The sequence below is a fragment of the Capra hircus genome, chromosome 4 (assembly GCF_001704415.2).
Source record: "Capra hircus breed San Clemente chromosome 4, ASM170441v1, whole genome shotgun sequence".
Lineage (NCBI taxonomy): Eukaryota > Metazoa > Chordata > Mammalia > Artiodactyla > Bovidae > Capra > Capra hircus.
In genome coordinates, this window is record NC_030811.1 from 49,313,870 (window position 1) to 49,336,315 (window position 22,446).

General features: G+C 40.7%; 1 protein-coding gene across 6 annotated transcripts in view; it reads right to left on the reverse strand.

Moving 5' to 3' along the window:
* The window catches only part of OSBPL3 (oxysterol binding protein like 3), a 194,155-nt gene that overhangs the window by 121,351 nt on the left and 50,358 nt on the right, over positions 1–22,446 (reverse strand). For 4 of the 6 annotated variants that reach the window (XM_018047077.1, XM_018047075.1, XM_018047076.1 and 1 more), the window contains exon 2: positions 9,685–9,735. The exons of 1 other annotated variant lie outside the window; for it this stretch is intronic. The gene's annotated coding sequence lies outside the window, so the exon portion shown is untranslated. Of the gene's footprint in view, positions 1–9,684; positions 9,736–10,239; positions 10,335–22,446 lie in introns of those variants that run through there. One more of the 6 variants, XM_005679288.3, reaches the window with a different exon arrangement.

Sequence of the window (22,446 nt, forward strand, 5' to 3'; positions counted from 1 at the left end):
CGCTGAACAGTGACAATCATACCTCCTGAAAATGAGACAAGCCCCAGACCTCAAGCCTTATCAATGGCTTAAAAGGAGATGATGCCAACTCTGAATCCTCATTACAGAGTGAGGAAGATGTGTTTTTTAAAGACAATGGCACCAAGATGTATCTCATCCCAAACCCTGTCTTACAAAATAACACTAACATTTCTCTATCTATTGGTAGGGTCTGTTTCCTTCTCTTGAACCTGAGTAGGCTTGTGACCATAGCTGAAGCAATGCTTTCTGACTTCCAAGGCTCTGTTAGAAATGACAATATAGCTTTCGCTTAATGCTCTCTCTCTGTCAGGATTCTCACCCTTCAACTTAGCCATCACGATGTAAGGACAGTCATATGGAGAGAACAGATGGAGGGGCTCATCTGGAAAAGCTGAGACCATCCCATCAGCTGAGAGCATCAACGCCCAGACATGCGAATGAGCAAGCCTTCAAACATCAACCTTCGTGCAGTCCCAGAGGACACTGAGTAGAGCAGAGTCCAGCAGTCCCCACAGAGTCCTGTTTTAATTGCGGATTTGAGGGCTAAGTAAACGTCATTATCTTAGTCCACCAAGTTTTAAGGCTGTTGTTATACAGCGTTAGGTAACTGAAACACTAGGCAGAAACTCTTGGCCCATCTTCAGGCTAGTCAGGTGGGAAGCATGAGAACACAGGGTCAGAAAGACCAAGTTCAATCAGCAGAAATGACCAATAGGCTCTGCCTACCAGAGCATCCCACTCCTGTCACGTAGGTCAGATTTGGAAGAGGGCTCCTTGGTCAGCAAACCCAGACCTCACTCAGAAAGTCACTTATGCAAAGCATACGATAGAGTTTATGAGCCAGATAGCTGATCCAGGTAGGTATGTGTCTGATATTGAGGAAGAGACAACAAATGGAACACTGAAAATCCCATTTGTAAATGGCCACAAACCCTTTCAGAACCCTTTAAATACACCTTTTAACACAGACCTCAAAACCCCACTTATCACTTGGCATTTCTCTTCAATAGCTTAAGAAGTAGCTGGGAGCAAGGTTTCAACTGGCAACTGAGCCACAAAGAAATTATCTAAGGCCGGGAGAAATATCAATAACCTCAGATATGCAGATGACACCACCCTTATGGCAGAAAGTGAAGAGGAACTAAAAAGCCTCTTGATGAAAGTGAAAGTGGAGAGTGAAAAAGTTGGCTTAAAGGTCAACAAAGATCATGGCATCCAGTCCCATCACTTCATGGGAAATAGATGGGGAAACAGTGGAAACAGTGTCAGACTTTATTTTGGGGGGCTCCAAAGTCACTGCAGATGGTGACTGCAGCCATGAAATTAAAAGACGCTTACTCCTTGGAAGAAAAGTTATGACCAACCTAGATAGTATATTCAAAAGCAGAGACATTACTTTGCCAACTAAGGTCCATCTAGTCAAGGCTATGGTTTTTCCTGTGGTCATGTATGGATGAGAGAGTTGGACTGCGAAGAGGGCTGAGCGCCGAAGAATTGATGCTTTTGAACTGTGGTGTTGGAGAAGACTCTTGAGAGTCCCTTGGACTGCAAGGAGATCCAACCAGTCCATTCTGAAGGAGATCGGCCCTGGGATTTCTTTGGAAGGAATGATGCTGAAGCTGAAGCTCCAGTACTTTGGCCACCTCATGCGAAGAGTTGACTCATTGGAAAAGACTCTGATGCTGGGAGGGATTGGGGGCAGGAGGAGAAGGGGACGACAGAGGATGAGATGGCTGGATGGCATCACTGACTTGATGGACAAGAGTCTGAGTGAACTCCAGGAGTTGGTGATGGACAGGGAGGCCTGGCGTGCTGCGATTCACGGGGTCGCAAAGAGTCAGACACGACTGAGTGACTGAACTAAACTGAAGGCTACAGGGTCAGTCGTGGGTACAAGTAGGACAGAACCCAGGACTGTACATCAAGAACATCCATTCAGAAGGGGAAGAGAGAATTAAAGTAAAAGTCCTAAGTACTTAAATATTTCTAAAGAGCAGTTTTATTGTTAAAGAGTCAAAATCTCCAGCACCGTGGTCCTTTGGAAAGGACACTGACGAAATCTTGGACCTTGGCCAGAGTCTGGTTGATTCTGCGGTGCAAAGATCTAGTCTCAGTCATACACAGGATTCCCTGGACGCTATCTGGTGCCCAGAAACCAGAGGATGCCAGCAAGGCAGTAAGAAGAACCGAGTTTCATCACCTGAGTTGGAGCAGAAGAATGACTGAAAGCAGTGGGAGGGAGGGAGAAAAGACAGGAGAGCATTCGTTAAGGTGGTAACGAACACTGAATGATTGTGAAATAGAAGCTCAGCATCTGAACCAGAGCCAGCCAACAGAGCTTGGGGGGCTGTCCGATATCACAGCCTCTAGTTAAATGTGGGTACTGAATTAAGTGCAACTAAGAGACTCAATTTTAAATCTTAATTAACAATAAATAAATAAGTAAATCTTAATTAACTAAATAATTTAAATTTCCATAGCCACATGTGGCTGGTAGCTGCCACGTCAGACCAATACACCTTTAGACCACACCATTCTAAACCTCTTATTTTCTCCCTCCTTTCCCTTAGCACAAAGTGAGAATACCTTAGGATATTTCTGCCTCCCAAAACCTTCCTGGTATATTCTCACTCCAACCAACTCTGAAAAAATCAATGGCTGGTAGACAGCTGAGTCATCCTAGGCCTGGTGTCCAACACTTAAATGTATTAAGTCATCTCGGAAATTTTCTTCCCCACTCCTTCCATTGTTTGGAGACAATGAATTAAAGAATGAAAGAGGCTATTAGTTTTCTACATGAGGTCAGCAGGGATTTTTAAGTAATAAGCCCAGCTGCAACTTCCAGGTACTTCAAACTGTGTCAGTGCAGAGATTAGTTCCACACAGCTTCCATGGAAAACCATTAGGAGCATTACAAAAAGATGTGTGAAGTTCATGTGTCTTTTAGGAAGGGCTTATAATGGCAGTTCAGTTTAAAGATAAGAGTCTGTGACGAGACAAAAGATCATGTTTCAAAACAGAAGAAAAAAGAATTATCAGTTCAAACAATTATCAGATGCCAGTTTGTTTGGCATCTGATATTTACAATTGTCTACCATCTTCAGATGAAAAAAAAGAAAACCTCCATCGCAGGCCAGCAAAGTACTTTTTTCACAGAGTGAGGAGGGAGGGGAGAAGCCTTTTAAGAGGATTCCACACAATTTTGCAAAGTGCTAGAAACAGCTCCACAGAGCTGCCCAGTAGTAATCTTTTGGCCTGGGGGAAAACTGTTTCTTTAGCGAGGAAATGAGAAATTCACTAAGAAAACAGCTAATTTCCCAACATTCAAAAGTTCCCATAAATCAATATTTGATTATCAACTCAAACTTATTGCCCAATATAATTCTACCATTTCAGGCAAACAGATATTCTTAGAAGTTCCCCATTAAAACAGGCATTCTCATAAATCACTCATGTGTGGTAAGTCACTTCAGTCGTGTGACTCTTTGCAAGCCTATGGACTATAGTCCCATCAAGATTCCCTGTCCATGGGATTCTCCATACAATGAGTATAGCCTCTGTAGGAGACAATTTAGCAATAGAAAAGTTGTCTTTCAAAAATAAAGGCAATATGGAACAATTCCCAAAGATAAAACAACTTAGGAAATAGGGCTTCAAAAAGCCTTTTCCAAAATAAACTTAACAATGATGAACCGCACCAAACATAAAATTATCCAGAATGATAAAACCATGGGAAAAAAAGAGCAATGGTATATTGACCGGATTAAATAAGTGGGGGAATAGACAGGGGAGGCAGAGCTACTAAGTGTTAAAAGTATTTGTTGCTGTTCAGTCGCTAAGTCATGTCCCACTCTTTTGTGACATCATGGACATAGCCCACCAGACTTCTCTGTCCATGGGGTTCTCCAGGCAAGAATACTGGAATGAGTTGTCATGTCCTTCTTCAGGGGATCTTCCTGGAGCAGGGATCAAACCCACAGCTCCTGCATTTGCAGGCAGATTTTTTTTTTTAACTACTGAGCCACCAGGGAAGCCTACGTTACAAAAAATAAATTCTAACAAAATGAAAATAACACAAATGACAAACATTTGACATCAGGGGAGAGCTGCTGGGCCAAAGAATTAGGCTGTTTTTTATATACATTGTTTTAGCTCACTCAACCCATTCTCACTCCCAGACAGATATCTCTCTTCTGACTAAGGGAATTAATCCTGTTGGAATAAAAAATTACTCTTCAGCAGCCTGGTTATTTCTTTGGCTTTTGTTAAATTGAGGTAAAATAAAATATTTTATTTACTTTTAAAACCATGTTTAACTTGAGCTCAGTCTTATACAATTATTTCTCCCCATCGTTTATCCCTCCCTGTATCATCTCTCTCACTTTACACACCAGCCAAGCCTGAAATTAATGCTAACACTGATTAGTTTCTGGTTGAGATATTGGGGAAATATTTTAACTTTTCCTTTGAGCTTTTTTGTTTTGTTTTGCTTGCTTTTTGAAAATAAGAAACATATGTAACTGAAGTAAATATAAAACAGCAATTACTTTACTGACTTGACACCAGACCACCTGACCTGCACCCTGAGAAATATGTATGCAGGTCAGGAAGCAACAGGTAGAACTGGACATGGAACAACAGACTGGTTCCAAATCGGGAAAGGAGTACGTCAAGGCTGTAGACTGTCATCCTGCTTATTTAACTTATATGCAGAGTACATCATGCAAAATGCCAGGCTGGATGAAGCACAAGCTGGAATCAAGATTGCTGGGAGAAATATCAATAACCTCAAATATGCAGACGACACTACCCCTATGGCAGAAAGCGAAGAACTAAAGAGCCTCTTGATGAAAGTGAAAGAGAGAGAAAAAGTTGGCTTAAAACTCAACACTCAGAAAACTAAGACCATGACATCTGATCCCATCATTTCATGGCAAATAGAAGGGGAAATAACGGAAACAGTGACAGACTTTATTTGGGGGGGCTCTATGGCAGAAAGTGAAGAGGAACTAAAAAGCCTCTTCATGAACGTGAAAGAGGAGAGTGAAAAAGTTGGCTTAAAGCTCAACATTCAGAAAACAAAGATCATGGCATCCAGTCCCATCACTTCATGGGAAATAGATGGGGAAACAGTGGAAACAGTGTCAGACTTTATTTTGGGGGGCTCCAAAATCACTCAGATGGTGACTGCAGCCATGAAATTAAAAGACGCTTGCTCCTTGGAAGAAAAGCTATGACCAACCTAGATAGCATATTCAAAAGCAGAGACATTATTTGCCGACTAAGGTCCTTCTAGTCAAAGCTATGGCTTTTCCAGTAGTCATGTACGGATGTGACAGTTGGACTGTGAAGAAGGCTGAGTGCCGAAGAATTGATGCTTTTGAACTGTGGTGTTGGAGAAGACTCTTGAGAGTCCCTTGGACTGCAAGGAGATCCAACCAGTCGATCCTAAAGGAAATCAGTCCCGAATATTCATTAGAAGGACTGATGCTGAAGCTGAAACTCCAATACTTTGGCCTCCTGATGTGAAGAACTGACTCACTGGAAAAGACCCTTATGCTGGGAAAGATTGAAGGCGGGAGGAGAAGGGAACGACAAAGGATGAGATGGTTGGATGGCATCACCGACTTGATGGACATGAGTTTGAGTAACCTCTGGGAGTTGGTGATGGACAGGAAGCCTGGCGTGCTGCAGTCCACAGGGTCGCAAAAAGTTAGACACAACCGAGAGACTGGACTGAACGGAATGGTTCATTTTCCCAAAATGGTCACCTGACCTGTGCTTCTCTTATTTCCCCAACACCCCCAACCTCAGATTCTGACTCAATATGCTCAGTAGCCCTCTTCATTCTCTGGTTGTGCCTCAGTTTTTGGAGAAATATGCTTCAACATGAGAGAACTGTCCTATGTCACACCTCCCATAGTTATCAGGAAAAGTGCAGGCCTCCCAAGAATGTGGGAAAATGTAGATAAGTAAAAATGACAGGGCTTGGGTCTTTTAACTAGAGGTGTGAATGGAAATTATTGACACTGGGAATCCCATCTGCGCTGTTGTTACACATCAGGGATGGCACACCAACACACACAATCTGGATTTACTGGAAGTGAATTTATCTATACCACAAAGACTTCTTCCAATACTAGGTATCTATTTATGTGTCCCTCCCACTTCTCTCTTCCTGTCTTTCTATTACTCTCATGCTCACACTCTCTCTCTCACACTCTCCCCCCTTTCTCCTGCCACTCTCCCTTTGGTTAAAAGAAACCCTCCTTCTCTTTAAAGGAAAGTCAAATAAACAAACCCTATTAGATGACCTGGCTTCCCAGGTGGTGCTAGTGGTGAAGAATCTACCCGCCAATGCAGGAGACACAAAGCAGGTTTGATCCCTGGGTTGGGAAGATCCCCTGGAGTAAGAAATGGCAACCTGCTCCAGTATTTTTGCCTGGAGAATTCCAAGGACAGAGGAGCCTGGTGGGCTACAGTCCATGGGTCGCAAAGAGACACGACTGAACACACATATGCACACACATTTAGATGACCTGGAAGAAGAAGGAAGATGGGTGTTTGGGTTGAGGGAGGGAAGATGGAAGAGCCATTAGAATATAGCATAGCTAGCTACATCCATATATGTGATTGCATACAGTCCGTTCTACCACACCACTCTAAGAAAGCATTCCAGGTATGACAAGCTTAATTGACAACTCAGAACTGGGTAGCTGTTCATGTGTTTGGTTAATTCCACGGCAAAAGTCAGCGGTCTTGCTTGGTGTGGGTCCCTGTTCCCCTGCCTCTTCCTGTCCTCTATCTTTTAAAAGGTGTATCAGAGCAAAAGCTGTAGAAATCAAATTTTACCCATTCAACAGATCATGGATTATTAGGCACCACACAGACCAATCTAAACAAGTAAGGAAATGGCTAACTACTCCAGTATTCTTTCCTGATAAATCCCATTGACAGAGGAGCCTGGCAGGCTGGCAGGCTATAATCCATGGGGTCACAAAGAGTCAACATGGCTGAAAGACTGGGCATACAAACAAGTAACATGTGAAAAAAAAATCAGATCCTGGAAGGTAGGGTATTTTATAAGTTAACTGTACATACATGCAATGTTTCAGGAGTTTGATCTTAACTTCTAATTTAAGCTCTCACTTTTTTGATAAGTGAGACGGCATAGCTTCTATGTAATATACCAGTAGACATGACCTGTCCTAGAAACAGCAGCTCAAAAAGACTAAGAAATCAAATTTCATGACTGAAAAATAAAGGTGATATCCTGGATCATAATTACTCAAAATGTGCTCTGCCAAATAACAGTTTCATAGGGCTGTCTATGGGGGGATAAAATGAGTTCCCACAGACCAGTCACCTTGGTAAACACTGCTCCCATATTCCCTTCTTAAAGACATTTTGGCACATTAAGGGTTTCTGAGAGATCCTGCACTTAGGCAAACAACAGCAAAAGCAAATCTGTTAACTATGTTCAACAGCCCATTCCAAATCCTCCTGACCTCAGAATCTCCTTTTTGAGGTAATACTTCAACATTCCTTCAGCCTAATGACCAACTTTAAAGCTCAATCATCCTGTGAAATGGTGAATGAACTCTTACCTTTAAAGGCTGGTACATCTGTCAAGGAGATAACAGCCTAACAGGCACAGAAACCATTTCTGGCTTATGAATCAGGCTTGTAACAGCCGATACTAACACTTGGACGCCTTTTGCTTAGTTTCATGTCTAGACTTGAGAGGCCTAGAGAAGCATGAGAAACCATGACCATCACATAAAAACCACAAGCAATGTTCAGAGACTGGGCTCATGCTTCCCTATTTGACCCAGTCTTCCCTAAAAGCCCTCCCTGGGTCTCTCATTATCACATCTCTCTCCCCAAACCCAGCTTCCCCACACCCCTTCCTCCTTGCTTTCCACAGCTTACTACTTAGGTTCCATCCTTCCCATTTCAGTCTGGAATTACCCTCAAGAGAAAACATCTGAATAGGAAGTCCAACATCATATGGAAGAGAGAAGTACCACTCCAGGGAGTGACATTCTCAGTTAACTGGACAAAGTGCTCAAAAAAATCTTGGGGAAACTATCTCAGAAATTAAATACTCATGCAACTGTTGTGCAGGACTGCCTTAACACATATCTCCAAGCAAATGTGCACTAAATCTACCCAAGTACACAAGAAACAGGATCCATACTTAGCATTTCTGTAACAAGTATAAGTAAACGTACAGATAAATGGAATAGAATTGAGAATGCAGAACTTAAACTCTCACAGTTATGGTCAATTCATTTGGACAAAGGTACCAAGACAATTCAATAGGGAAAAAATAGTCTTTTCAACAAATGGTGCTGGGAAAAGGAGATATTCACATGCAAAAGGATGAAGCTGGACCCTTGCTTCATACCACATACAAAAACTCACTCAAAATGAACCAAAGTCCTAAATGTGAGAGTTCAGACTATAAACCCTTTGAAAGAAAACACAGGTGTCAATTTTCCTGACCTTGGGTTAGATCATGGTCTCTTACATATGACACCTAAAGCAAAAGCAAAAAAGAAAAAAAAGTAAGTTGGACTTTAAAATTAAAACTTTTATACTTCAAAGGATAAAATCAAGAAAATAAAAAGACAGCTCAAAAATGGGAGAAAATGCTTGCAATCATATAGTTGACATGGGCCTATTATTTAGAATATAGAAATAATTCTTACAACTCAAAGAAAAAATAATTTAAGTGGGCAAAGAGCTTGAAAAGATATTTCTCAAGATATTTCTCCAAGGAAGACACACAAATGGTCAATAAGCAAAAGATGCTTAACATTATTAACCCTGAAAGAAATGCAAATTAAAATTATCAAAAAAAAAAAATCTCTTCATACTCCCTCGTGCTCATTCTAGGTCACTTCAGTTGTGTCCCACTCTTTGCAGCCCCATGGACTGCAGCCCACTAGGCTCCTCTGTCCATGGGATTCTCTAGGCAAGAACACTGAGTTGCTGCGCCCTCCTCCAGGGGATCTTCTTGGTGCAGTGATCGAACCCAAGTCTCTTGTATCTTCCGCAGTGGCAGCCGGATTCTTTACCACTGATGCCACCTAGGAAGCCCCTCATATTCCCTAGGATGGCCATAATAATAATAATAATAAAGAAGAAGCAAACAAAAAGGCAGACAATAACAAGAGTTAGAAAGGATATTGAGAAACTGGAACTCAGACTCTTTGGTGGCAATGTATACTTTGAAAAACAGTCTGCCAGTTCCTCAAAACTTAGACACCATATGAGACAGCAGTATCACTCTTAGGTATATACCCAGGAAACCTGAAAATGTATATTCACACAGAAAACTTGCACAGGAATAGTCATAGCAGCATAAATCAGAAAAACACAAATGTTTATCAACTGATAAATGGATAAATAAAAAGTAAAATATCTATATGCTATGTATGAACTGATAAGATTGTACAGTCCCAAACTCATATACTGAAGCCTAATCCCCAATGTGATGGTATCTGCAGATGGGGCCATGGGGAGGTAATTAAGTCATGAGGGTGGAGCCCCGTGAATGGGATTGGTGGCCTGAGGCTTGTTTCCTGTCTCCACTCTCAACCATATGAGGACACACCAAGAAGATAGCCATCTACAAACAAAGAAGTGATCTCTCACCAGACAGCAGATCTGCAGGTAGCCGGTCCTTGGACTTTCCAGTCTCTAGAACTGAAAGAAATTAATGTTTGTTGTTTAAGCCATCCAATCAATGGTAATTAGTCATAGTAGCTTAGACTAAGATACCAGAGCATGAAATATTATTCAGCTACAAAAAGGAAAGAAAGACAGTCATGCTACCATGTGGGTGAAACTTGACAACATTATGCTAAGTGAAGGAAGTCAGATAAAAAAGGCTACATATTATATGACTCCATTTACATGAAATGCCCAGAATAAGCAAATCTATGAAGACAGTAAGCAGACTAGTGTTTGCCAGGGCTTGGGATTTCTTTTGGGGGTAATGGAAATATTCTAGAATAAGATGGGTTGTGATCATTGCACGATTTTGTTAGTATACTAAAAAATACATCTCTGTCATATACTCTAGATTCCACATTTAAGTGGCATCATATGATATTTGTCTGGCTTACTTCACTTAGTATGATAAACTTATATAGTCTAAAAGGGCGAATTTTGTGGCATTAAATAATATATCAATAAAAACAATCTTACCCTAAAAATAATCTTTGAATCCAACAGAATCAGATATGCAATTATCCATCTTCTCCCTCAAAAACCACTGCCACTGAGGTGAATCTACTTTTGCTGAATCTGATATATAACACTGGAATTCAAAAAAGAAAGAACTATGCTGTGCGCTGAAAGATGAATAAACTCCAATAAGCAAGTTTTGAGAACTTCACTATGAGTAATTTAAAATACCATACTCGGAAGACAAATGAGCAAAATATCAAGATGTAAGTCTATAACTTCAGATCAGTCTCTATAAAGCCTTCGGAGTCCATATGTTCTAGCTGTTGTTTAGTCGCTAAGGCATGTCCGACTCTTTTGCGACCCCAGGGACTCTACCCCTTCAAGCTCCACTGTCCATGGGATTTCCCAGGCAAGAATACTGGAGTGGGCTGTCATTTCGTTCTCCAGGGAATCTTCCTCACCCAGGGGTCAAACCTGCACCTCCTGCATTGCAGGTGGATTCTTTACTACTGAGCCACCAGGGAAGCCCCAGATACTCTAGTGATCTCATGGAAAGAATGAATAGCAAAAGCCACAGGCTAAAATCAACTTCACCATGTGGAAACACCAATATAAATTAGGTTAAGACTTGTCAATCATGGCAGCCACATTAGTCATCCGCGAACTCACAAATAGATCATTTGAGAGGTTTTTGACAATCATATACAGAAATGAAACATAGGTCTTCCAAGATCTCAAAGGCTTTCTTCTATCATGGCAGGCAGTACTGGCTTAGGTCACTGAAGGCCTGTTTACAAGCAATGAGGGGTCTAATTAAAACCCTTACAGAATAACTAAATAGCCAAATCTGGATGTTAAAATGATCTTCAAAAAAACCAAAACGAAACAAAACAAAAAAATGATCTTCAAGCTCCAAAGCAGTTGGTTGATCTTTGATCTGTATGCCTGCCTTACATTTAGCAATGACTCAGGCCCACATTTTTTTTTGTTGTTGTTTAAGTTATGACATCTCTAATTCTCAGAAATACCACCATGTAGGTTAAAACAGATACACACATGCACTCACATATTCACACAGACCAACCCGTCACAAGCCAAAAGAACCACCCAAGGGAATGAAAAGCCTAAAATTCATTGTCTACAGTCAAAAGAGCAAGGTAAACAGAACAAGCGTAGATAATTCCAACTTTTGAGAGGTGATATCCCCCAAATAGTTATAAATCAGCTGTTTGAAACTCTAAACACATCTTCTCATAGAAATCTGTTAGTGTGTGGTCACATACCCAGGTGAGACCAGGGAGACCAATGCAATGCAGGTGAAGCAGAGAGTTGATAAGGCTTCTTAGAGGGGAAAACATCTTCCAAGTTCAATTCCAAAATGTAGTTCAATAGTGGTAGCACCCCAGCTGCAGCATGGAGAAATAGGGTGTACACTCTCTGGTCCTGTCCTTCCTCAGATATCCTAAACTGGTAAACAAACAGGCCCTGGGCCAGAGTGGGAGGGCCATCCCAATCCCATACAAACATATGAATCCTTCACAGGGGATCTCTATGGCTTGCAAGGGCCTGTGGATTTTTGCTGCTCTCCAGAAATTTCAGTTTCAGTAAATGTCTGCTTATCCAGAAGTGAAGGCAAATTAGAGTTCTCATTACAGAATTTAAAAGATTTTTTGTTGAAATACAGCATTCATGTGTGTGTGTGAGTTGCTCAATCATGTCCGACTCTTTGCAACCCCACGGACTGTAGCCCACCAGGCTCCTCTGTCCGTGGAATTCTTCAGGCAAGAATATTGGAGTGGGATAGTTATTCCCTTCTTCAGGGGATCTTACCAACCCAGGGATCAAACCTGGGTCTCCTGCAATGCACGCAGATTCTTTAGTGTCTGAGCAACCAAGAAGGTCAAATAGATGGATTTTTAAATAAATAAATAAATATATATATATATATATATTATAGGGTAGACACATGAAAAGTTGTGATTTTCAGCAACTTCTCAATGTCTCTTGTGATCAATATAAATTATGTCTTTCATCACCCTTGTCTCCAACCCCCAGGACAGAGGCTGTATATACTGAGCACCTCAAAGACATACGTGGGATCTCTGCTCCTTTAATATCATTAGTACTGGGAATGTAGTTTATTTTTAAAAATACCTCAGAATAACTTACATACACTGTGATAGTGATCTTGAGCAATCTGCCTGTTTGAGCCTCAGTTTCCTCACCCAAGGAATTGTGTGGCTGAGTGACTGGGGTGGGAGGGAAATTAACTTTTCAGTGGAAATCTTGGTGCCTTTGGAATGTGGTTTCAGAAACACATATCACTCATTAAACAATCAAAGAAACAGAATGTATTGTATGATTCTTCATTACAGTAAACCCCAAATGAGAGTTGGGAGTATGCAGTAACTCAGGACACCTTCCCGGTCCCTCCTGCCATCCCCTTGTCCCTCTCCAGGCCTCCTCAGATGTACACTGGGCTGCTGGCTCAGCCCCCCTCCTCCTCTGACCTCATTCCAGCCTGACCACCTGGTTCTGATTCACAGCCTTGCTGTCAGCCCTGCTGTGTGTGCCTCATTCCCCAGTCCTGCTTCAGAATTTCAGGTCAAGCATTTCTGTTTCTCCATCCAACTCCCCACACTCTCAGTGACCCAGAGCTTCCTGGGTGAAAGTGATGGATCATCCTCCTTACAGAAAACCACAGGGTTAATTCCGAATTCAAAGTTTGCTTACCTTAGGGTCAGTACAGAAGTGGGAGGGGGGTAGGGTTGAGTGACAATTTTAGGACCAGAAAAAAGAATTGGAGGATGGATGGATCTGGGCCATGTCTGAGGCCCTGCCAAGTTCCACCCGCGCTTCCAGCCCAGGGGTTGTGAGCAACTCCCACATCAGTCCAGTAAAATCCCCCCTTACCTGATCAGTTTCAGACACTATATTCCAGAGACTAGAAAAGTAATTTTGAATATCAATACCCAGTGAATGGAAGGATTGGCAAATTATGACACATTTGCTCATCAGTTCAGTTCAGTCGCTCAGTCGTGTCCGACTCTTTGCGACCCCATTATGGTGAAAACAATAATACATGGGTGCCCTCTGAATTTCCCTATTCACCAAGACTTATTGACTTCTTTATTATGGGGCAAGAAGAATGAGATTGGAAACGAAATCAGACACATAGGAGTATCTGTGGGTGCTTGTTCCACTAAGTTTGCTAGGGCTTTCAAAACTCCTGATCTTTTGTATGTTTATTATCTGGTTTGTGGGGATGGTAACATACATGCATACAGATTTCCAATCACACAATATCGTTTACATTAATTATATGCAATTTTCTGTGTGTGCACTACACTCAGTTGCTCAGTTCAGTTCTGTTCAGTCACTCAGTCGTGTTCGACTCTTTGCAACCCCATGAATTGCAGCACATCAGGCCTCCCTGTCCATAACCAACTCCCGGAGTTCACTGAAACTCATGTCCATCAGGTCAGTGATGCCATCCAGCCATCTCATCCTCTGTCGTCCCCTTCTCCTCCTGCCCCCAATCCCTCCTAGCATCAGAGTCTTTTCCAATGAATCAACTCTTCGCATGAGGTGGCCAAAGTACTGGAGTTTCATCTTTAGCATCTGTCCTTCCAATGAACACCCAGGACTGATATCCTTTAGAATGGACTGGTTGGATCTTCTTGCAGTCCAAGGGACTCTCAAGAGTCTTCTCCAACACCACAGTTCAAAAGCATAAATTCTTCGGCGCTCAGCTTTCTTCACAGTCCAACTCTCACATCCATACACGACCACCTTGACTAGATGGACCTTTGTTGGCAAAGTAATGTCTCTGCTTCTGAATATGCTATCTAGGTTGGTCATAACTTTCCTTCCAAGGAGTAAGTATAAATAAATTAAAGTATATGAGAAACCTATTTAATGGTTGTTATAAAATGCTATAAAATAGTTTTACCCTTTGACTCAACATTTGTAATAGGTAAAAAGTGGATACAACCTTAATGCCAAACAGTAGAGGAAAAGTTAAGCAAATTAGATTGGAATATATTATTTTATATAATGAAGAGTATTGCTACTAAAGCTATTTGTGAAGAATTATAACATGTAAAGTATTCATGTTTAAAGAAATATACTAGGAATTCCCTGGTGGTACAGTGGATAAGAATCTGCCTCCCGATGCAGGGGATATGGGTCCGATCCCTGGTTCAGGAAGATCCCACATGTCATAGAGCAACTAAACCCATGCGCCACACTGCTGAAGCTCGTGTGCCACGAGCTTCTGTTGTGCTCCACAACAACAGAAGCCGCCACCGTGAGAAGCCCATGTACCATGGTGAATAGTAGCCCCCACCTGCCACAACTAGAAAAAGCAGGCACCACAACAAAGACCCAGCGCAACCAAGAAAAACAGAAATAATTTTTTAAAAAGAAAAATATGAAATACAAAAGTACACAAAACTACATAAAATGCATACTGAAAATGAAAATCACAGGAAATGCTCAAAGAATTAATAAGGGCTACCTTTGGTTGGTAAATCAAAGGGGGTTTTTCACCTCTTTTTCTTACTAAATTTTTGTAATTTCAACATTTTTATAATGAGAACATATTTAAGATGATATATTTAATCACTTAAAATAGAGGGAGTAGCAAGAGTCTACCTCTTACACTTTGTACTTGTTTTTTTGAGTTGTAACTTTCCTGTTAACTGTGCTATCCAGTGTGGATTTCTACACAGAATTACATTATCTCTTCCTAAAGATGGTAACTCAACAGTCCTGGGATCTAGGTACTAACACTTTTTAAAAAATCTTCTAGATGACAAAAAGTCACAGTTGAAAACTACTGACTTAACAAGAGGAAGCCTCAAGTCTTCCATGCTACACACAAGCCTTGATTCCCACAATCCTCCTCACATTTCACCTGCCAGCAACACCAATCCACTTGCAGTTCCCCACAAACTCCCTGAGCATCCCTCACCTCCACCCCCAGTGTGCACACGGCAGAGTGGTCATCCTGGCTGTAGCTCCAATGACGCTTTCCATCCACTCCTCCCTAATATTCCCAGATACAAGAAAGACAAAGGCAGCTCAGCATACTACTACAGAAAACCGTCAAATCACAAAGGAAGAGAGCGGGGAAGAAAGGAATTACAGAACAGCCAAGAAACAACTAACAAAATGGCAATAAGCACATACCTATCAATAAACATTTTGAATGCAAATAGAATAAATTATCCAATTGAAAAAAAACAAGACCTATCATTACTCTGCCTACAAGACTCCCAGTTCAGAGGCATGGACACACACAGACTGAATGTGAAGGAATGGAAAAAGATACGCCCTGCAAATACAAACCAAAAGCAAGCTGCGGTAGCGATATTAGACAAAACAGACTTTAAGAAAAAGGCTGTAATAAGAGACAAAGAAAATCGTTATGGAATGATACAGGGGTCAATCCAACAAGAGGATACCATATGATATTTGTAAATCTTTATGCACCGAGCATGGGAGGACCTAAATATATAAAGCAAATATTAATAGACCCAAAGGGGAAAAGAGACAGTAATACAGGACAGTAGGAGACTTTAACACTCCACTAAATTAATAGATAAATCATTTAGATAGAAAATCAATAAGGAAACACTGGCTTTAAATGACACATTAGGCTAAATGGACTTAACATTCCAAGGCTAATGCACACCAGGCTGCCCTTGCACATAGTTTATTTTAGGAATTGTATTTTGAAAATGAAAAATTTTGTTTGTGTCTGTCTCCTTACTGAATTATAAGTTCCTAGAGGGAAGATACTATTCTTTTTCATCTTTATACCCTGCAGCCTCGCAAGATACCTATCATACAATAGGCACAGTCACAGAAAATACTGGTGACATTCGTGTTTTAGTTGAGCAACAGAATGAATACAATCACTAATTTTTACTCACTTTCATTCTCCATTGTGTGCCTTGGGTTACTGAATAATCCTCAAGTATACTAAAGAGAAAGCTCTTGGGAATCTTTGATTCAGTTAGAAGCAAGGTTGCTCTCATCTTATACCTAGAACTCATTTCAAGAGGACCCATATAACTACAATTCTAGTCTTAGACATTGCTGAAAGAAATCACTGAAAGAAGCTGGCGGAGGAGTTGGCAAGACAAAAATATATTGGATACGCAGTTTAGAGTTTTCTGAATAGCATTTTGCAAAGCCACAGGCTTACAGGGTTTAAAATATGACTCAGAACACCAACTTTGATGCCAACGTCCTTATTTTTAGATTTTTTAAGCAGAGAATATAGCTATAAATTCAACCTACTCAGTCTACAAATCCTCTAAACTTCCTCCCAGAGAACAGAAAAACACTTGGCATGTCTCCGGATGTTATTTTATTTGCATATATAGTTGTGCTTGTAAATTTTTGGTAAGTAAAAAAGAATTAATAATGGAAGCTCTAAATGATTCCCATGATTGCTGCTTAAATTGGCAAAATATTCTCAAGCACAGAAGAAACTTGCTTGTGGAAATGTGCATGGGCGGACTGTTCAGTTTTTTCCACAATGGGATGCTGGCTTGTAGTTATATGCATTCTCAGACAAATGGCAAGGGGACCGTAACAGAAGGACTACAATTTTGAGAGAGATAATGGACCAGAGAAAATTCAATGGCATGGTAAAAATATTTTACGCTTTACACCATCTGTGCTTTGTTGTTCAGTACCTTAATATCTCATGATCCTCTTTTAAAAAATCACTTTATTGAGGTATAATTTACATACAGTAAAATGCCCCCTTTCAAGTACACACTATGATGAGCTTGGACATGTGTATGCCAATAGAGCCACCGCTTTCAGCAACATATAGAACATTTCCCTCACCCCAAAAGTACCCTCATGCCCTTTTGCAGTCAACTCCCACACCCCCACCTCTGATTTCTATCACTAGAACTACTCTTGATTGTTTCAGGACTCCATATAAATGGAATCATGCAGAATATCTTTTTTGTTTCTGCTTCTTTCTCTCAACAATGTTTCTGAGTTCCAGTCACCATGTTGCTTACATCAATGGTTCCTTCCTTTTCATTGATGAGTAGTATTCCATGGAATAAGTAAATAAATATACCACAATTTGTCTCTCTACAAGTTGATGAACATATGAGCTGTTTCTAGCTTTTAGCGGTTATAACAAAGCTGCTGTGAGCAGTTATATACAGACCTTTCTTGGGTAAATGCATGGGAACAGAACTGTTAGGCCAAAAGGAAGCATGTTTAATGTTACCAGCTGCCAAACTGCCCTTCGTGTGGCTGTGCCTTGTCACACTCCCACCAGCCATCCCACCAGCCATACCCGACAGCTCCAGCTGCTCCACATCCAAGCCAACACACGGTGAGTTTCAGCTGTGCTGGTGGGTGTGCAGGTACACCTCATTGTGGTTTCATTTACAAGGCATGAAATCTATGTCCTTCAACTTTCAACCTTTTCCTCTTTCTATAGAACACAGGCAGTATAATATAATAAGAGATCGCTGAGTCCGTTTCTGGACTCCTGAGTTTTATCACCAACTTTGTCACTAAATAGTTACATAATGCTATAAAGACCATCTATCCCAATATCGATTTTTTTCTATCTATAAAATGGTTAAATGAGGGCAAATGAGACTTACATTCTTGTTTTAAACAAAAATGAACATAAGTGAGTTTTGTCGAAAGCAATGTATTCCTTTCATAGTAGTTAAGCATTATTTTGCATAATGTCCCAAAGTTCTCAAAGAGATTTTTGTATATATCCTATTTATTGTCAAAGGGGTAATTTTCCCAAACACCACATATTTACAAACAACAACAAAAAAGGAAGATAAACTCATCAAGAAAGGAGATTTTATTGAATGGAAAATTAATCTCCCTCTTCTGCCTGGTGCTTCAAAACTGCTCTGCCAAGTCAGTGAACCTTAATGAATTCCCTTTTGCAGTCATCTAAGCTTAATTCCAAATTGCACCTGTTTTTAAAAGCCTTTACAATTCAGAAAGCATAAATAATCACCTTTGGTCATTTGTTTTGCTCACTAAGCTTTAAATAACATGAAGTTATTCATGTTTTATTCAAACAGGAAATAATTGGGTTCATTTGCTTTTTGCCTTACACATACACAACATTCCTTTACTATCATTAAGCCTCACCTATCTAGCAATGTATGAAAACTCAGCAAATTCCAAGTCAGTCCTCATCTTTTGGGTTCCCATAAGGCAAAGTATGGATAAAGGTGAAGGTAAAGTTAATGATAAAGGCAGGAAAATATTATACATTCTTTATGAGGAAACTTAAGGAGTCAATACTCTTGCCTGGAAAATGCCATGGACGGAGGAGCCTGGTAGGCTGCAATCAGTCCATGGGGTCGCTAAGAGTCACACATGACTGAGCGACTTCACTTTCCCTTTTCCTTTCATGCATTGGAGAAGGAAATGGCAACCCACTCCAGTATTCTTGCCTGGAGGATCCCAGGGACGGGGAAGCCTGGAGGGCTGCCATCTATGGGGTTGCAGAGTCGGACACGACTGAAGCGACTTAGCAGCAGCAGCAAGGAGTCAGACAGAAGAAAGGGTAAATGGTGATCAAAGATGAGAGGGAAATGCATGACAAGACATCAAAGGAGATTAGTTTTCAGCTCCAAAGAAATAAGTGCTGGAAAAAAATGCAAGTAAAACATCTGGTGTTCAGAGGGGTGTGGGGGTGAGGAGGACAACATTTTTTATCTTCACTTCCTGTCTAAACAAACAAATTATATATTGCCTATCCAAGATACAGATTACACTTAACAAAGGTTTCCCATGTCCTCTTCCAAAGATGTCTCAGAATATGCCGGCAGAAACAGAATAAACCTTCATGGGAGGTCTATTTCCATAGGAATGGAAAACGTTGAGTCCCAGCTGAAAAAAGATATTACATATGAAAAAGTACACGCAGTGTGCTTCCAAGGGCCTTTTACCTATTAGGGAAATGGAAAAGAAACCGCCCACCATCAGTTCAACTGGTCATTAACCTTTCTTGGGTCACTAACTTCTTTAAAAATCTAATAAGAGGTATGGTCCAGTCTTTCCAGGAAAACAGTCATACGACCTTGCACAGTCCCAGAGGTCTGGCTCCATGAAGACCTTCCATGGAGCCTTTAGGGTTTAGGGACCCTAGATTTAGAAGAACCACCCCTGGTTTTAAATAAACTCACCAATGAGACTTCCACCAACAATAATTCAAATATGACCTATATCCAAACAGAGGAAGCAAATCTCTCCTGATCCAAATTCCAAATACATACACGGTAGAATATGAAAATGACTTCTGTAAATTCCAAAAGTTATCTAACATTCTCACAGGAAGCACATGTTCAGAGGTACAGAGTGAGCTCTGGAAATGCTCCCAGAAATCCATTCCCCACCAGTGCCGAGAAGGATGAGCAGTCATCTGAGTGGGTGGTGTCAATGCCTCCCATTTCTAGAACAGGTCTAGTCTAAAAGGAGAAAGTCCTGATGGAGCACAGAGGGAGGAGAGAAAATGGCTAGCAAAAAGGTATGTGAGCAAACTGATAAATGGGATTTAATTTGGAAACATTCAGAACTAGAGGTGAAAAAGGACAGTTTGGAAATTCTGGGTTGTAAGCAGGTGACTGACTATGGTAGATAGATCAATGGTCCCCAAATAGCCATACCCTAATCCCTGTAACCAGCAAATGTTACCTTATGGCAAAAAAGGGCTTTGTAGAGATATCATTAAGTTAAAGGGCTTCCCTGGTGGCTCAGATGGTAAAGAATCCACATCCAAGGCATGAGACCCCAGTTCGATCCCTGGATCGGGGAGACCCCCAGAAGAAGGCAATGGTTATCCACTCCAGTATTCTTGCCTGGAAAATTCCATGGGCAAAAGAGCCTGGTGGGCTACAGTACACGGGGACACAGAGAGTCGGACACGACTGAATTACTAACACTTTCACTTTTGTTAAATTAAGCCCTGGGGATGGATCATCCAGGATTATCCATGGGGGGCCAATGTACTCATAGGGTTCTTATAAGGGAAGCAGCAGATCAGAGTTAGTGGAATACTATTTAATGAGATATAACGTGGGACCTCGAGGCAAGGAATGCAGGTAGCCTCTAGACGGTAGAGAAAGCAAAAAAGCAAAGGCTCTTGTTCTACACGAGCATCCAGGGAAAGTGTAATCCTGCTGGTACCTTGATTTTACACTTCTGACATTCAGAACCGTAAGGGAATATGTTTGTATTTTTTTAAGCCACTAAACTTATTTGTTATAGCAGCAGTAGGAAACCAATACATTGTCTGCCTATCTTGTTGTTGTTAAGGAGTTAGGAAATGAGAAGTATGAAACAGCCTCATATGGAACAAGTATTTTCTGATGAGTGATAAATATCTCCATCAACAAGGCTGAGAATTGTTCAAATATGGCCCTCAACCAACAACAAATGGGGAAGTTATGTGGTATAATGGAAACACAGTGGACTAGGAGTTAGAAAAGCTGAGTTCTCACCCTTGCTCTTCAATATACAGTGATATGCCATCAGGTAAGCACAACCTCCTTGAGTCTAAGTGACTGATCTTTAAAATGAAACATTCAGGTTACATAATTAAAATGTCTCCTTAACACAGGTCAGAGGATTTCCTCCACAGACTAGCACTAGCTAGTGGTCAGTTTTGTAATTAGTCCTTACATGTCTCATCTTCACCCTTATACCAGCCTGTGACACTGGCCCCACTTTCCCTATTTCAACCTGAAAGAAGTTATGTCATTTGCCATAGTGAAAATGAAGGGAAAAAGGGGTGGGGGTGGGGAGGTCAAACTGCCTTACAAGCATCTTAATTGCTAGCGTTTCAAGAATACACTTTCTGGGTCTACTTTTTAAAACACGAGAAAAATTTCAAGACACCAAGTGGCCTCAATGAGCAGACACTACTGTTCTGTAAGATAGAACCCTGTAATACAAACCAGTGACCCTTCCTGCCTTCTCATTCCGATTCCACACTGGGACTCTGCTGCTGCAGCAACTCCAATCTTCACAGTTCATGGGAGGAGAATGGAAAGGCTGCTGCCCAAAATAGTTTAATAAGGCCAGCAATGATTCATGGAGTAATAACAGGCCAGGCAGGCAGCCGCGTGCAGAACCGGCCCCAGCTGAGAGGGGGTTTCACAGCTCAAGGTTAAACTAGAGAATAAGGAGGTCATTCATTCCACATGTTCAAGGAGGGACGGTTCACTAGTACTACCTGCAAACTCCTAAAAAGGGAGTCAGATGTGAGGCAATTCAGCTCGACAATTTATCAGCACTGGCCTACAGTTCATCAGCAACAAACCCATGAACATAAAAAGCAACCATGCGAACATAGCCCTTTAGAACATTCTCATGATGGACTCTAATTTACTCCTGAAATGTACTGAAAGTTTTCATCAGCAAAACAGTATCTGAAGTTTATGAATAGTTTCAAAGAAGCAAAACACATAAAGGAGAAGAAAAATACCCAGAAAACTATCAAGACATTGATAGGCATAGGCCAGTCTAAAACCCAAACTAGGATTACCCCACAATACAGAACACTTACGTCATTAGTATTTCTGATTATACTTTTGTTCCCAAGCAACAACTAATAATTGATCAAAAATTTAAGGATATTATGCAAAAGAAAGAAAATTTTCTTTTCCATAATTCACTTATTTTAAATTCCAGTTTAGGCAAGTATTTGCAGTTTTTGTCTGCAGTCAATGTTTATATAATTATGAGAAGAGAAAAGAGACAGATGGGTAATTCATAAAGTTAATAACTATCTGCTTTTGCTATCAAAATTTGGAATTTCAACCAAAGATATCTATAAAGATATATGAGTTACAAATGGCACAAATAGAAAGGGTAAAACAATAAATTCTAATGTTTGTTGGCATTACACTGATTTAGTCTGTAAATAACTCCCTGGATATAATGAGAAAAGCAGTTTCAAAGAAGGAAGGGCTAGAATGTGATGGGGCTGATGAGAAAATGCAGAACATATGTGTGACTGCTCCAAAAGGAGAATCTGAGAGAAAGTTAATTTTTCTAAGCTGGAATAAAAAGTAAACATGTGAAAGTAACAGAAAATAAGGTTATTTGAAAGAAGTTTTCATGTATAAAAAGTTAAATCTAAACATTTCAATGCAGGCCTCATTGGAAAAGTACCAATATTAATTACCTCAACAAATTTTT